The sequence below is a fragment of the Pantherophis guttatus genome, chromosome 2, assembly GCF_059756535.1.
Source record: "Pantherophis guttatus breed Tessera chromosome 2, ASM5975653v1, whole genome shotgun sequence".
In the NCBI taxonomy this organism is placed as follows: domain Eukaryota; kingdom Metazoa; phylum Chordata; class Lepidosauria; order Squamata; family Colubridae; genus Pantherophis; species Pantherophis guttatus.
In genome coordinates, this window is record NC_142064.1 from 200,493,540 (window position 1) to 200,511,224 (window position 17,685).

At 39.6% G+C, this 17,685-nt stretch overlaps 1 long non-coding RNA gene across 1 annotated transcript; it reads left to right on the plus strand.

The window, feature by feature from the left end:
- Nucleotides 1-11,817: 11,817 nt before the first annotated feature.
- On the plus strand, nt 11,818-14,404 carry LOC117660564 (uncharacterized). Its single transcript, XR_004589701.2, has 2 exons — nt 11,818-11,956; nt 14,148-14,404. It is a non-coding gene; the product is annotated as an uncharacterized LOC117660564 (long non-coding RNA).
- Nucleotides 14,405-17,685: the final 3,281 nt, after the last annotated feature.

Consider the following 17,685-nt stretch of genomic DNA (forward strand, 5'->3'; position numbering starts at 1 on the left):
CATATTTCACCTTTTGTATACAGTATAAAAATATATAGTATCTTTGCTGAATCTGTTTTACATAACTACATCAACCAAAGACAAGTTCAATATTTACTTTTTAAAAAAGTTTAATCCTTTTTTTCCTCCTTCCTTTCAATCACAAAATATTTTTAGAGACTGCCTGGACAAGTCCCTACTATTTTCTCGGGTAAGTTTTTCAGAAACAATTTGCCATTGCCTGTTTCCCAGGGCTGAGAGTGATTAGCCTAGCCACAGTTGGCTTCATGCCCAAGAGAGACTAAGAGAAAGTCTCCTGGTTTCTAGCCTGATGCCTTAACCATTAACCAAACTTACACTCTCTTTAATAGTATCATAGTAGTGAAAACAGATGAGATAGTGTATAATAAATCAGATAAAAGTGTAATCATCTCAGTTTTATAACAGAACTATAGCTTAATTATTACCTAAAGCAGTTACTATTATTTCATTTGACTGGCAACAGAAGATGAGGAATATAAAATCTTTGATTAAATTCACTGGGTGATGGAGAAGCATTCATTCCTTTGGACTACAGGTGATCCCCAACATACAACCATTCATTTAGTGATCGAAGTTACAATGACACTGAAAAAAGTGACTTATGACCATTTTTCACACTTACAACTGGTGTAGCATCCCTGTGGTCACATGATCAAAATTTGGATGATTGGCAGCTGGTTCATATTTATGATGGTTGTAACATCCAGGGTCATGTGATCATCTTATGCAAATTTCTGACAAGCAAAATCAATGGGGAAGCCAAATTCATTTAACCATTATGTTACTTAACAACTGCAGTGATTCAGTTAACTGTGGCAAGCAAGGTTGTAAAATGGGGCAAAACTCACTTAAAATGCCTCACTTAGCAATAATAATTTTGGGCTCAATTGTGTCTTAAAGTCGAGGGCTACTGTAGCTAGCTACTTGCCATAAAGTGAGAGGAGAACAGGAATTGATATCGCCTTGAGTGGCTTCTAAATTAAGTTAATGACTGTCTTCACACAATACAAATTACCTTTCTTGAGCAATCTATTTGCCCCTGTGCCCCAGCTATATATGATCAATTCAGTCAGGAAGTGGCCATTTTATGAATTCCTCAATAATAAAAATGTCTATATCATGGCGCACAGATGATAAAACAGTGTTTAAATGCTATTATCCAAAGCACTGGAAATAACCAGTGTGTCATTGAGACCCAAGCTCAGGACTCAGATTCTGAATCTGAAGAATCTGTTCAACTAAACCTGTGGTATGTCAGCCTCAGGAGACGTCAAGCCAAGAATCGGATGACAAATAACACAGGTACCACCTGGATAACTAGACCAGTCAAATAACGATGTAGCTTCGCAGCCCCCCCACCTGGAGAAGAGAGAGCAAAACAGAGTCATTCTATGAGGCTTCTTGCCCAGCAAGGAAACAAATCTCTTGATTGATGACAGTTGATTTCAACCTGATTTAAGAAACATCTCTGATCCATGTTCCCTTTGCTGGAGACAACATCTGATCTCTGGCTGTTGCATGATGTCCCACTGTTTATCTAAGAAAACTTGAATCTGGACAGGCTGACAAACCTAACCTGGATCTTGCAACCGTACAGTGGATTTGGACCATTTGTCTGTATGCTCCTATTAAAGTCAAACTCTTCAGGCAAACTTTGGTTTTGTTTATTATTTATTTGCTATTATCTTTTCAGCCTTGAAGTAAAATTGCTAATCTCCATAGCAACCCTGTTTGAGTGTGTGCAATTGAACCCTGAAGCAGACCACAATGATTAATACATTTATAGTTGCTAAATTTATGCATAGACAAATTCTACCACCTGATTGAATATGTTCCATAAGTCATTGTCGACTCTTAACAAACGCATATAAATTTTATCCATGATGATCTATCCCTATCTTGGTCCTTCAGCTCTTCCAGTAGTGTCCCAACCACCACTGTAACTGAATCCATACACCTTGCTGTGGGTTGTCTTCTTCTCTTTCCTTCCACCTTTCTCAGGATTACATTCCCATCTCCAGATGGGAGACATGAAGTGCCCAAAGTAGGATAATAGGAGAATTTGAGGCTCACTTGTGCCTCAAGTGAGAACACTGGATTGATGTGTTTAGTTATCTATTTGTTTGTGTATGTGTTTTTTAACTGTCTATAGAATTCTTAAGAGTCTTCTGCAACACCAAATTATCAATACTCTTCCTATTCTGCTTCCTCAAAGTACAACTCTAGCTTCTATAGAGAGTCACAGGGCGTACCATGTCTTGTACAATTCTGATTTTTATAGGTATGAACCCATCATAGCATTTGAATATTTTTTTAAATTTGATTTTCATGTGATAATGAAACAGTGTGAATAGCTGACTGAAAGTGTCTAGTCCAGTCCATCCTGATTTGCTGATGCCTAATCATTTCATTTCATCACTCATTGTGATGAGCTTTTCCGTATTTATCCTGCTTATGTTCCATGATCTTACTCTAATTCTGGCTTTACAATTCAGATTTCTTTCCCTGCATGGCGACATCAGCAAATAAATAGACATCCCAAATAAACATCATGAGTACTTCAAAAGATCCTCAGCTCTTCCTCAGTAGCATGTTCAGTGCCACCTAACCCAAGGGGCCCATCATCTAACCCTATATCATCAGTCATGTTATGTTTTCTATCCATGTGGTTTTCTTAGTAAAACTACAGGAGTGGTTTATCATTGCCTTCTCTTGCACAGTATTAATTGATACCCTCATCACTGACGCTAAAGTGATAATATGCTTCCAACATCTTCCTATATCACTGTTGTTCAAAATAGGCGCCTTCTTGCTTTATATGGATAGTGGAATAACCTTCACTCTTGGGATAGACTTGCCAAGAATATATACTCTGGGCCAGGGGTCTGCAACCTTAAACACTCAAAGAGCCATTTGGACCCGTTTCCCACAGAAAAGAAAACACCGGAGCCACAAAACCCTTCCCATGCCTGACTATTTCTTGAGTGGCTACAAAACTAGCATATGTAATTGTGTAGAGGGATGAAAGAGCCACATGCAGCTCCAGAGCTGCAGGTTGCTGACCCCTGCTCTGGGCATACCCTCCTGGTGCTCTTCACACTTTCCTCCCAAGAATACACTCCTGCCACAATGAGGCAGCAGAGCAGGACTTGGGAATGAGGGGGCAACACTTAACATTTTGTTTAAACGAAAGGCCTACCTTTTAACCATAGGTATGATCTATTCTACAGGATGTTTGCGTCTACTGTCAGCCATATGGTATATGAGTAATTTTGAATCAATTATCTTTTAGACTTCAGTCAACCATCTCTGAATTATTGAGTGGGGGGGGGATGAGAGAAAAGATTATATTTGCTGTTTTGAGTTGCAAGAGAACAGGCAGAATATAAATGCACAGATCAATAGGAATGAGTCGCCTTGTAACAAGATGGGCAATTTAATAAAATCGGTAGGAATAGTTGAATAAGATTTTCCATAACCAATTTATAATCAGCTTTCACTTCCAGTTCATCTACCATAGAATGTTATTCTGTGATGAAACTGCAACCGTGGTGGCTTCCTCCCGGTTTGGCCAGGTTCCGCCGAGCCGGTAGCGGTGATGATATGATGTCACCGAACCAGTTCTGGACCCTCCGCCCTCTGCCACCCCCACCCCCTGCGTTATTTGTAGCTTTTATTTGGCCCCACCCCCAATCTATTGCTGCCTCCTGAGTCCCAGCTGATGGCTAGAGGGAAAAAAAACCTGTTTAAACTCTTGCCGCGGGGCTTCAATGGGCCGCCCTACAGCTGATTAGCGTTAAAAGAAAACAAATGAGTAGACCGGTGCCTGCAAAAATATATGAGTAGATCAGTGCATGCAAAAATAAATGGGTAGATCGGTACAGCTCTGCAAGCAGTTAAAAGCCTGGTAGACCAGTACCTCTGCTAAATCCTAAATAATTGTCATATGACCATCAAGCCACGCCCACAAAATAAGCCATGCCCACAGAACCGGTAGTAAAAAATTTAGAACTCACCCCTGCAAGGTAGTTTTTCTCACAATTGCACCAATGGATAGATAGATCCTATGCAAGAAGTTGCAAATTAGTCCCTGGGATTCCTCAAGTAAGTGCTAAATAGGCAGTTGTCAACCTAGTTAATATTGATAAAACTAACTTCTTTTAGTTTTAATGACTGTGAAGTTATTCCAAGCATCTTGAATGTTAGAATTTTGCTGCATGCATTATGACCGTAAGAGGGCAGTATAATCTAAGCAATACAACAGGTTGGTGTTTCTGTGATTTGTTGATTGAATAAGGAACATTTTTCACAGCTGTTAGAGGACCACAGCCCTGTCACAAGTGTTCAATTGTGGAGGCTCTGCTGGGATCTGCTACTTCTCTAGAAGTGGATATTCTTGTCTAGTTTAGTTGAGTTTAGTTTATTGATTAGCCCATAGGCCATATCAAAATATAGAGTTCCAAACACAAATTATTACTAAAATCCTATAAAAATTTTTTAAAACGAAACTGGAATAATATACAATAATTTAATATGTAGATAAGTAAAATAAGATAAAATTATATTTCAGTATCACCCCTACAATCTACCCCAATCAGTCCCACCTATGCCAATCTAAACCAAACCATTTCACTCAGGTACTATGCGGTATTAAATTTTGTTTTCAAATTCTGGCCGCACTTAAGGTATGATGTTTTAATATGGGGTTCCCAATGGACCATTCGTTTAATATATGAACCAAGGTACCTGTCTCTCACCCTCTTATACAGACAATATTCTTGTCAGTTTCCAGAAATAGGCTTGTACGCTATAAAGGGATGGAGATGTTATAAAAAATGTTTTGCTAACTTTTTAATGAACAGGTTGAAAATGGAACACTTTTCGTGGATTGGACCCTTGAAAGAGATTTTTCTTCCCTTCCATCTATCCCATAACATTTGATAAAAACTAGGGTTTGATTTATTTTTCAACATTCTTATGACAGATTAGAAGATAATGGTCAAAATAAATGGGAAATTAACCTTTTCTTACCATTAATATGTGAACTGGGGTTAAAGTTACATAGTCCTTGACAATGTTTTTCTAGAACTGAGGGGAAATTAGCATTCTTAGCTTAGAGTTATTTTCCAGGCTTTTTTTTCCTCAGAAGCCATGGAATCAATATGCTGTCAGGTGTTCCCATTAGGCTACATTTTATGTTATTTCATTTAGATGTTGTGAATGTAAAAGAAAAAGAATAAGCATATATTGATTAAGCTTCAAATATCAGCTCCATTTCCAGAAATTCTTCTGGGTCCTACATAGACTCTAGAAATGTTTTAAAAAACATGATAGCCCAATGTTTTGTTTGAACGTTTACCCATCTCACCAGATTAAAAAAAATGAGGTGATAGAAAGCTAGAGAGGGGAGTTAGAAGATGATTAATGAAAAGAAACCTCAATATTTTGCGTTTTGATATACAAATTGAACATGCCTACAAGGGCAGCCATTTGCAAATATATCCTTGAACTCGGAGCAGCAATCTTTAGCTACAATGTGCTTATTAGTTCTAAAATGCTGGTATCTCTATCCTAGTGCTATAGCTAATATAATGGGACAAAATATGTGTAGGAACAGAAGTAACACATGCAAACAAGCATACAATTTATAAAAATGAGAAAGAAAAACCAAAATAAATGGATTTTTTCATTGCTTTATTTAAGTGAAGCTGTAAGATTGAATTTTATTATTTAAGTTTTTCAACAGATAAGTTGAAAATATAACATGAAGATAGTCTTAATGAACATGTAGCTAAAGATTGCTGCACCGAGTACTTACTTACAAATCTATACCTCTCTTCCACACAAACATATACACCAATTAGCAGAAATAATTGGTTTAGTGCTCTAGATCCTAATACATTTTTAGTGGTTCTGATTTCATGGTTCTCCACACTAACTATATCTTTAGCTTGAAGCTATAATTCTCATATAAAAGTGAGATGCTTGTATTCAAATGATTCCCACCACTAATATTAAAGAGCCCTGATTTGGTCTGGTTAAGGAACCAGACTAGAAACTGGAACACCATAAGTTCTAGTCCTGCATTACACACAAAACTTAATCTTGGGCCTGTCATTCTTTCCACTCTAGGAAACAGATAATGGCAAACATTTCTGAAACCTTGCCAAGAAAACTACAGTCCAGGCAGCTGCCAGGAGTCAATACTGACTTGACCTCCTCCCCCCCAAAAAATATTTTCATTACTGCTAATTAATTGCTCTTTCAGAGGTTAGTCATTTGTAAAGAATAGTGTTAATCCTTCATGATAGACCAGTTGAATACCAAAGTCATGAATACTAAAATTACTTTTATTATAGAGTTACAGTAAAAAAAACTTTGGAACTCTGAATATGCCTCCCCCACCACCAGTAGTGAAATCCAATTTTTTTTACTACCTGTTCAGGGGGCGTGGCTTGGTGGGCATGGTATGGCTTGGTCGGCATGGCTTGGTGGGTGTGGCAGGGGAAGGGGAAGAATACTGCAAAATCCCCATTCCCTCCCCACTCCTGAGGGAAGAATATTGCAAAATCTCCATTCCTTCCCCACTCTGGGGCCAGCCAGAGGTGGTATTTGCCAGTTCTCCGAACTGCTCAAAATTTCCGCTACTGATTCTCCAGAACCTGTCAGAACCTGCTGGGTTTCATCCCTGCTCCCCCCTCCCCCATGTTTTCCTAAAGTGAAAAATAGAGGGCAAAATCTGAGTCATTTTTTCAAAATACAATTCTTCTTTGGAGTCAGTTTTGTCCTATCTGACTAGTACTTTGACTGGTGCTGTTCCTCAAGATTAATCTCGTACCCTTTACAAATAATCAAAGGCTATAATAATAATAATGGTTCCTGCAATAGCTTTTGTACCTTTGAAATGCATTTATTTATATGTGTGTGACAGGGGAAATGTCTACTTCATTTTGGAAAATACCTCCAAGGTATTATATAACCTTTAGTCAAACTAAGAACACAATGGAACGTCCCATGCTGATCCAATCAGGATCATTTGATTTGCATGAAGACTAGCCAACTAGGTTCAGAGAACTTTGGTTCCATGCTGAAAGGAAGGAGAGCTTAGAAAGATGATAAATTATCTCTATCTCATCTCCATCTAATCTCTGAGAGATAGAGATATATATGATAGAGATAAATGATAGAGAGATAGTGATGACAGATGATAGATTGATGAGAGAGAGACAGAGAGAGACAGAGAGCGACAGAGAGATAGGGAAACCCAAACACACATAAATACATATGAACACATGTATGCTTTACTGGATTTTAATTTCATTACTCTGCAGCTGTATCCAGCAGCTGAGAGGACAGTTTTGAAAACTTCAGTCTAGGAGAAGTGTCATGCATGGAAATTCTATTAGCCTTAAACATGGGAAAGGTTTGGACAGATAAAGTAAAGGCCTTCAAGTGGTTTTTATTTTAAAATCCAGCCAAGGACTTGAAATATTGGCAGGCTGGACTACGATCAAAGACCTTTTGATTGTAAATCTTTCACCTGGAACTGTTACTTACTAAAGCTTATAGCCATTACTTTGAGGTCAGAGCCAGGTCAGGATTTCTCCAGTCTCTTTAGACCCCAAACTCAGAAACATACTCCTTATCTTTGACGCCATCTTGACATAAAAAACAAATTATGGCCCAAGTACCAAAGGAGCCATCCAAAAAGTTAGGAGTGGGGGCACCTTAAATGACAAGAACTGTCATGCACCTCCTTAAGACAACGTAAAGAAAGAAAAGCAATGATGCAATGATGATCCTAAAACTAGTTTGGCATAACTATCCATATACACATATACTCAGTAGCCTTGCTGTCTCCAATCATTTCAAGCAGTCTCCATGTGTCCCCAAGAACAAATCTGTTCTATTTATCTTTTCAGCTGCTTCCTAAAGTCCCAAAGTAGACATCTTGGAGTTCTTCAGAAGCTCTGGACTCTAACTCCCACTGGTAATTTTGCTGGCTTTATGGTATGATATGACAGGAATTGAAAACTTATGGAGGGTACCAGTGGTGGATTGCCCCCAGTTCGCACCAGTTCTATAGAACCGGTAGTAAAACTGGCAGGAGGCTCTGCCCATTGACCCTGACATGATGAAAACGCTTCTGCGCATGCGCAGATGCTTCTGTGCTTGTGCAGAAGAGCGCATATGCGCACAAGCGAAGCAAGCGTGCGCACGCGGCTCCGTTGCAAACCGGTAGTAAAGGTAAGTAGAACCCACCCCTGCAGGGTATCAAGTTATCAATCCTTGCTTTTTTTGTAATTGAGGGATGGAGCTTTTCAACTGAAGCATATTAAAACTTGACAGATTAAAAGAAGTATACTGTTTCCAAAGAGGTTAGCCTATTCCTTTGTATCTGCTTCATTCTAATGTCAGGAAGAACAACAAATCTTCTACATTATTTCTTTCTAGTTTTCATTCAGTCTGGTTTAAGGAAAATGCATTTCAAGGAGAATAAAATTTATTGTGAATTGGGAGTGGTGTTCATGCATTTACTGAATCATGAGATGGGCAAAGTGTGTATACTGTATATGTAAAGGTCTTCTCCTTCATTGTCCAATAGTTTCTCTGGCAAGCTAGACTCCCTTGGTCCTCATGTTTCAGTTAAATCTTAAGAGAAATGCCTCCTCTTACAGATCACTTTCAAGAACCCTACTGTTGTCATAACTAAGGGGTAATCCCAACCCTGGGAGGTGGTTTGAGAATTTCTCCTTCCCTTGAGAAGTGTGGAGAACCTTCACAGGTCAGGTCTTTTACATTGCTTTACATTTACCCCACCCAGATGTAAAATTATACATTTCTACTTGTTAAATTCTAAGCCACTGATGTCCACAGTTCAAGCCTGTGTGGACATTGTTTTTAATATTTTCTCTTTTATATACAAATACCTCCTTCCTAGTTTTATGTCTTCTTGATTGTCTCTTCAACTCCCTCAACCAAATCATTAATAAAAATCCACATGATACTACCTCCAAACTCAAGTTTCTCAGTTTCTACAACTATAGTTCTAGCCATTCAGATAACTAACAATATTATAACCCCTGGTGTCTCAGAAATTTCATATCAGAATGTATTACTAATTTTTAAAAAGATGTACACTAGACTAGGCTCCAGCAACTTCATCAAAACTAGATGGGCAAATAGCATTAGGGACAGGTTTCTATAAATAAAATGATTTTTCTTTTTATGAAAAAAGTATGTGAAATAAAAATGGGTTTAAATCCAGTAAATTTTAACATGTGAAATATTTCTTCTATAGATTTACTCTACCTTAGATGGTCCCATTGATCCTTGTGGGCCGATATTAACCATTTTGAAGAACCTGTTATAAGTGGCATATAATATTATAGCTGGATTATTTTTAAAAAAAAATTATATAAACTGACAACTGATAGATTTCCTAAAAGCTTGCACATACAATATCATTCCAGAAAAATTCCCCTCAGAAATAAATTAACCACAAAAATGGGAGTAAATAAACTGATTTAAATTGAATGAATTCAAATTACTTTCCATCCACTCTACATTTTGTGCTGGGTGTGATAAAGGAATGGTTTCCCCATTTTATTTTTTTTAATTTAAGGTATATAAAATATCCTTATGTTTATCTTGGGATGAGTTACCACTATTTCTTCATTTCCATCCTGATAAGTTACCATTCATATGGATTCATATAAGCATCAGACCAAGGCATCCAGCATTTGGTGTCATCCAAGTGGTAGACAAAATACATCCTGTCAGTTGACTAGCATAGATGTCTTTTACTGTGACTTCCTAGTAGCTTGTTTATGGAGAGGGTAGTTGAGAAGTTTTTCTCAACCTCAGCAATATTAAGATGTGTGGACTTCAATTCCCAGAATTTCCTCAGGATTCCACTTAGCAAGGCAAATAGCAGGCAAATAAGATCATATAAATGATTAAACCATGAAAAACTCAAGAACATCTGTGGCTTCCAACCTTTTTTTTTTTAATTATCCAGTTCCAAAAGTCCCTTCTGACCTTGGCTGTCAAAACTGAGTGGATAAATGTCTTTGCCTGTGGAAGCAGGAAATACAAAAACCTGCCTGAAATATGTCTAATGTAAGAGAAGAAAATGGAAAATTAAAACCCAAGAAACTTCGCCTTCTTTCTATATGTTCATTTTGTGTTATTGCCAACTCAAGAGAGGCTACCGGTGGCAGAAGGCAGTTTCGTAGGTACCCAGGTCCTGAGCCATGGAGCGCTCTAAAGGTGGTAAGCAATACCTTGAAGCGCACCCGGAAGACCACCGGGAGCCAGTGCAGCTTGCGCAGGAGAGGTGTTACATGGGAGCGCCATGTCGCTCCCATAACCACTCGCGCGGCCGCATTCTGGACCAGTTGGAGCCTCTGGGTGCTCCTCAAGGGGAGCCCCATGTAGAGAGCATTACAGTAGTCCAGGCGGGAAGTGACGAGGGCATGAGTGACCGTGCATAAGGATTGGACTAGAAGACCTCCAAGGTCCCTTCCAACTCTTTTATTCTGTTAAGTCAGGAGGAGCAGAAAGGCAAAAGAAACCAATCTCCTTCCCAGAGATTTCAGCTTTCTCAGAGGCCAAACATTCCCCTTCTAATTTCAGCTTTATTTCCATGTGCCTTTTCACCCCTGCTTTTTCTTTCTATTTCCCCCCCCCCCACTTTGTCAGATTGGTATTTTATTTGGCTCCGTGCTGTCTACAGGGCGGTCCTACTTAACCCTTTGCTTGCTGCCTCGAAGATAAGAATTGGCTCCCTTGAAATCAGATAAATAGTCTCATAAATACCAAGAAAAACAACAAGAAGGCCCTGTGGTTTTTGAACGACACTGTGCTGGAGTGTAAAGGATGGGCGGGGAGGGGGCGAGGGAGAGGAGAGGGGGAAGAGGCAGACAAGATAATTTGCCAAAAGGCCAAACGCATAAGTGCAGAGATGAGTCATGGAGCTCCCTGCAGGGCTCCCTGCTTACCTCTACATTGCTTAGGCACACTGTCAGGGCAGAGGGATGAGTGATTAGCCAATGCGGTGGAACCATTAGATGGGGGAAGATTCGCAGCTCCAGTTTAAAGGAATAATAATTAAGTTTTTTGCCTTCAGGCTTGCAGTAGAAAAATTGACAATAGCCCATTGTGGTGTAGTAGTGTTAAGGGATAAGGACGTGCGCTTTCATTGCCTAGATAATGAATTAGGGATTGCGAGACTCAGTAAATCCTCTCCCTGACCTTAACCCACTTGTGTTATTTCAGCCTCCTATATGTAGTATGTGGAAAGTAACCTTCTCCTACTTAAAACAAGACTGTAAGAGTTTTGTTATTGATCACATGCGTAAAATCGTATGAGTACATTGAAGAGTATCACAAATACAATGTGGAACGTTTGTATATTCCAAGAGTTGGGGGGCTATGCCGCAGTGTGGGTTGCCCCCGGTTCGGACCAGTTCTATAGAACCGGTAGTAAAACCAGCGCTGACGTCATCAGGAAGCTTCTGCGCATGCGCAGAAGCGCACACGCAGCCCCGTTGCAAACTGGTAGTAAAGATAAGTAGAACCGACCTCTGGTATGTCGTCAAATCAGCCTTTTCTCCTGGTGACTGCCTGGACAAGTCTCTAGAAATTTTGTGGCAAGATTTCAGAAGTGGTTTGCCTTGCCTTCTTCCTAGGGCAGAGAGAACATGACTGGCCCATGGTCCTTCCGCTGGCTTTATGGCTCAGGCAGGACTAGAACTCACAGTGTCCAGGGTTCTAGGCTGATGTCCTAGTGGCCACTACATCAAACTGACTTTCTTATCTTCTAATCTACTTTTAGATTCGTCTAACAAAAATATATTATATGGGAGCAGGATAAAAGTTTGTGCTTAAAAGTAGGACTTGGGGACATTGTCCTTTACTAAAGAGAGAGAAGGTAGGTTGGGGAGATGATGATAAGAATATGTGACACAGCTCCACAAAAAGCAGTACAGTCAAATTTAGGAATAGAGGTACTAACATAAAGTTGAAGAATTGCTAATAATCTCTGTGACAATAGGAAAGCAGCAGCAATGTTTTGAATTGTGGAGAGAAAAGGTACTAGAGGTTAGACCCGGTTTATATGTTTATTGTATGCTATTTGTGTCAAAGGGCAAATATCTGGTCCAGCAGTTATCAAAATATTCAGGCTGCCTTTGTTCTTATATAATGCGGAATGAATGTGAAGCATGAGGCATTCATCTTAAGAAGATACAGGAGTTCAGAATGCAATGCACTAAATGTATCTTTTCTTTTATGTACACTGAGAGCATATGCACCAAGACAAATTCCTTGTGTGTCCAGTCACACATTTTATTCTATTCCAAAATTATTAATAAATTGTTATAATAAATTATAATTATTGATTATAAAATTATTTATAATTTTATGTATAATTTATATATGTTCTAAATACCATAAATACCCTGCTGCACAAAACCAACTTTTGCTTCTTCATGTCTCATCTTTCATCTTTTATATTTCTGAAGAGTGGGGGACTATTTCTTCCAAAATATTCATGGAGAAGCCCTGCGTAGCAACCCTCTTTCATGGCATAAAGGGCAATAGCCAGAAAATACTATTTTTCAGTAACAATTTCAAATGACTAGAACAGTCTTCCTCCAGAAGTCAGGCTAAGCTTGAAAATTGAATACTTTCAGAGGCTTCCCCGATTGTGTACCATCTAGAACCAGATGTTATTACTGTTTTTTGCTACCGGCTGCAGTTACTGTTTAATGACATTATATTATGGTTTGTTGCACAGTCAACCAGATGTTCAGACTGGATTTGGTATTTTTATCCACCTATCTAGTGTTTCCCAAGGACCTGGGATAGACAGGTCCTTGGGATGTTTGATGGTGTTAATGGTATCCTTGCAGGATGTAAGCTGTTCCAAGTAAAGCTGCCTTTTTCCATTAACTGTACTATTATTTGAGTTAAAAGTTGGTTTATTCCCCTGAAGATGCTTTATTATATGTTACGTTGTAAATGTTAGGCACATTTACACCACATGTTATATGGTGTGAGCTGCTATGAGTTTGATAAATTCACCAGCATAAAACTTTAATAAACAAATAAATAATAAATAAGTAATTGGTTAATTGAAGTCATTAATCTTGTACAGTAAGGTGCTATGGCATTAGGTGAGAGTCATAAAGGAGGAGCAGAATCTTCAAAATTTAATCTCATTGATGTTAACAATGGCCTCTCCTTCCGCTATTTTTAAACCAGTCCGTTTAATTCTGAACATACAAGTAATCCCTAAACTACAGCTCACTGCAGAGCTCAAATCTACCTGAAGGAAGAGAGCTGAACTCCCCCCCTCCCTCCAGTTTCTCAATAGAGAATTAAGCAATATGGGTGGAGAAGGTTACTAAGATTTTGAGAAATGCCGTGACAAGTCTTTAAACTGTGCAGGGATAAGTGTTGACATGATATAAGGCAAGGGTTAGCCTTTAGGATCAAAGAGGCACATCTCATATCCCTCTGCCCTTTTCCTGCATGAGGGAGAGGGAAAGGTAATTTTTCTTTCCTGTCCAACAACAACAAAAAAAAAAAAAAAACCCCAACCCTTTCCAATTCAGTTTCCAGTTTCCAATTAAGCGTGTGGTTATCCTATCCTGAGATGCATTTTAACAGGAGAAAGTATTCTAAAAATATTAGGCTTTTATCTCTTTTTGCCCTGATACTGGTAGCATTGGTGTACAACCATTAGGATCAGAAGACCATTAAGGTCTGGTTTGTGCACTTTTACCAGAAACACAATTGGATTTTGTCTTGCAGTTTTCCCTTCTGGAAATGCATCTCAAACCACATGCTGAGTCCTGTTGGTCAACCAACTGCATCTCCATCTGATGCTACCACTTCCAGATGAATACACTGCTGGCTGACCAATTACACTCAGCATTTGGCCTTCAAGGGAGCTACCTCTACATGGAGGTTTTTTTACAAAAGACTGAACAACCATTTGTCCAGGATGGAATAAAACTCCTGTCTTGAGCAGGGGGTTGGACTAGAAGACTTCCAAGATCCCTTCCAGCCATATGATTTTATTTCTATTTCCTTCTGCCCCCACCCTCCTGCCCCAGGTCTTTCAGGCTCAGGCAGAAAATGCAAAAATATTGACTAGAACTGTAGAGAAGTCTTTTTTCAACTGGACCCATTGACTGGGGGGACTCCAAGACCAACTTGTGGAGACGGTGCTCTTCTAGAGGAAAAATGAACACGTAACACTTCAAGGTCCACCTTGTATGTATTATCTCGATATAATCTGGAATCTGTATGGAGGATACACCCAAGGGAGCAAATGAACTAAAACTAAAAGAAACAGGCTTGCTTAAGGTGACCTACTGGTGTCTGAACTGTTTTTGTATTCGCGGTTCCACCATTAGGCCATGCCAGAGCTCACTGCCAACTGCAAAAGTCAAAATAGATCACCTTTTCTTTGGTGGGAAGGAGAAAAAGAGAATGCTTCCTAGACCTGCATGTTTCTATAGCTTCCACTTGTTAGTTGTTTTAGTATGGGGTGTCAAACTCGATTTCGTTGAGGGCCGCATCAGGGTTGTGTTTGACCTCGGGGGGGAGACGTGTGGCCAGCTTGACATTGTGTCAGGAGTGCTTGTGGTGGCCCAAGTGCTCTGCCAGCAAAAACTGGCTCCTGAGCTCCGTTTCTGGCTGCGACAGCCTCTTGCAACCCTCTGCCAGTGAAAACGGAGCTCAGGAGGGCTACGCATGGTCCTCCCAGCCTCTTTTTGCTGTCAGAGACACCGCAGGCTGGTCCTTCGCTGTTTCCAGAGCAGCCCCATGGGCCAGATCTAAGCACCCTGCGGGCCATATCCAGCCCATGGGCCTTGAGTTTGACACTCCTGTTTTAGTAGTTTACCTAAATCAGGGGTCTCCAACCTTGGCAACTTTAAGACTTGTGGACTTCAACTCCCAGAATTTCTCAGCCAGCAAAGTCCACAAGTCTTAAAGTTGCCAAGGTTGGAGATCCCTGGCCTAAATGATGCCTAGGACCTTTGTCACCCTCCCTCTAAGGTTGCTGTAGAGAAGAAAAATAATGGAGCAACGAACTGAGCAAGCACAACAACAATTGGGCTTGTTACTTGAAAAGTGCAGCTGCCCACAGATTCTGTATCAGTTGGTTCCAGAATTTTTGAATTCCTTGAAAGTTTAGCCAGTGCATAACATTCGTACTGATTTCCTGTATCTTAATATCTTTATGAATTCTCTTAAGGATTTACATTTTAAGGAGAATGCCTTGCCAGCAACCCCTATCATGAAATTAGCAGCAACTTCACATCAATGCAACGAATGCACTAACAGAAAAGTTCTGAAGTGTGCTTACTTATGCATTTGTACACCACTTTTATATATTTTTGCTTCTGAGCAAGATCTGTATTTGCACCACTGGAAAATGAGTACAGTAGTTTAAACAAATATCCTGGTCTCCCGATATAATTCCAAATGATAAAGTAGGGGGAAAAAATCGGTACAGGTATCCTCGACTTACGACCAGAATTGAACCCAAAATTTCTGTTGTTAAGTGAAAAATTCATTAAGTGAGATTTGCCTGATTTTACAACCTTTCTTGCCACAGTTGTAAAGTGAATTACTGCAGCTGTTAAGTTAGTAACATGGTTGTTATGGTAACTGAATCTGGCTTCCCCATTGCCTTTCCTTGTTAGAAGGTCACAAAAAGTGATCACATGATCCGAGAACACTGCAACTATCATAAATATGAGTCAGTTGCCAAGCATCTGGATTTTGATCACATGACCATGGGGAGGCTCCAATGGTCATAGGTATAAAAAAATGGCCATAAGTCACTTTTTTCAATGCCATTGTAACTTTGAACGGTTACTAAACGAACTGTTTGTGTAAGTCCAGGACTACCTGTACACAGAAAGAAGATGATAATCACTGTTAGGCACCCTAATGGTGTGTGCAGGTGTCTGTCTGCCTCAGCATGCTTCCTGTCTTCTTGCAATGGATGATTGAAAATATCTGCCTTTTTGAAAGACTCATTCTTGAAATCAGTTCTTCCATCTGATTATCTTCTAGAAAGCTGAACATAAAATACCCAGAATTTCCCAGTCAATATTGCCATCGTGTTCAGATTGGAAAAGTCTGTTCTTACTAGGAAACTAACTTTTGAGGAGGAGGAAAATAAATAGCAAAGACGTCTTGGAACTTACTTACTGTGTCATAGAAACCAATTTAAAGGGACTGTTTTTCTTGGCCAAACCAGTAAACTGGATTTTCTTTTCTTTCTTTTTGTTCTTCCCCTGAAGTTCTGTGGAGCTACTGTATGTCTCCATGAATATACAGATGTGAAGTGATCCAGATCCCAGACATTTGCACTTTTTATATGTACACAGGACACCGACACCTGATACACAACTCCCAATTCTCCATTTTTTTTCCCAAGCTATGAGACATAGAAGATGACTGTTATGATCAGACCTAGCATTCTTCATGTTTGCTTCGAGGTTATCTTCTCCAAAGTTTACTTGAGTTGGACCGTGTAATGCATGTTTAAAGTGGCTGCATGGCTTTCCAGGGAAGTGATAGACTTGCTACGTAGGGAGGAGAAAATTATGCTCCCGTTTATGGAAAACTACTGAGCTAATGCCCAACAAGTTTCTGAAAGCTCGGAATCCAGTGGAAGTCCACATTAGCCTTACTTCAATGGCAATTTCTTCACTACAAGCTCACTTTTCATAAGCCCCTCCCCCCCCCACAAAGCTATAACATAAGACAGCTGATCTGGATCTTGGATTCTCAGCAGTCCCAATGCAATAGTCACTCCAAAGGAGGGGTTTCACACTGGACCTGGCTATTTCATCTTCTTCTAATCCTGGATAGATGCATGGTTTGGATAGGTGGGGTTAGGCAGAGTCTGATGCAAAACACACAAAGGCAGACCCCTACTATACTCTCTCTTGACATTTCTTTGAAAATCAATAGTTCAAGGTTGACTCAGCCTTCCGAGGTCATAAAATGAGGATCCAGATTGTTGGGGACAATATGCTGACATTGAAAATCACCCAGAGAGTGCTGTAAAGCACTATGCAGTGGTATATAAGTCTATATACCACTATGCAGTGGTATATAAGTCTAAGTCTAAAGCTATTGCTTTAACTCTCTGAATCTGGAAGGTTCTTGGCTGGGAAAAGCTGTGATAGATAACAGATTACATGTAATAGTTATGCACATGTAGTCAGCATTTGAGTGGCATCAAACATCTGCATCTAAAGTTAGGAGGAGACTGCTGTTGTGTGAGGTCTGGTCCCTGAAAGTTTGTGGCAAATACAATGATGCAGTTCCAAAATGCCTATAATGTTAGCTCTTGATCACAGAACAAGAACTGCCAATCAACCAAGCAGCTGCAATGGATTTCCTGAAAAGGCAGAGCAGGATACAGAAAAGCAGATGCTGACTGGGGATGAGGGGAATAGTAGCCCAATACATCTGAGCTAGGAAAGGATTATTTAGGATGAGGCACATAAAAACCCTTTAAGAAATTATTCCTGTAACAGAACACCATGATTCTGCAGGAATAAAAAAACGTTCAATTTGCTGAACTTTGGTCCTGGCAAAACTTTCCTGTAAAGTTTTATATTA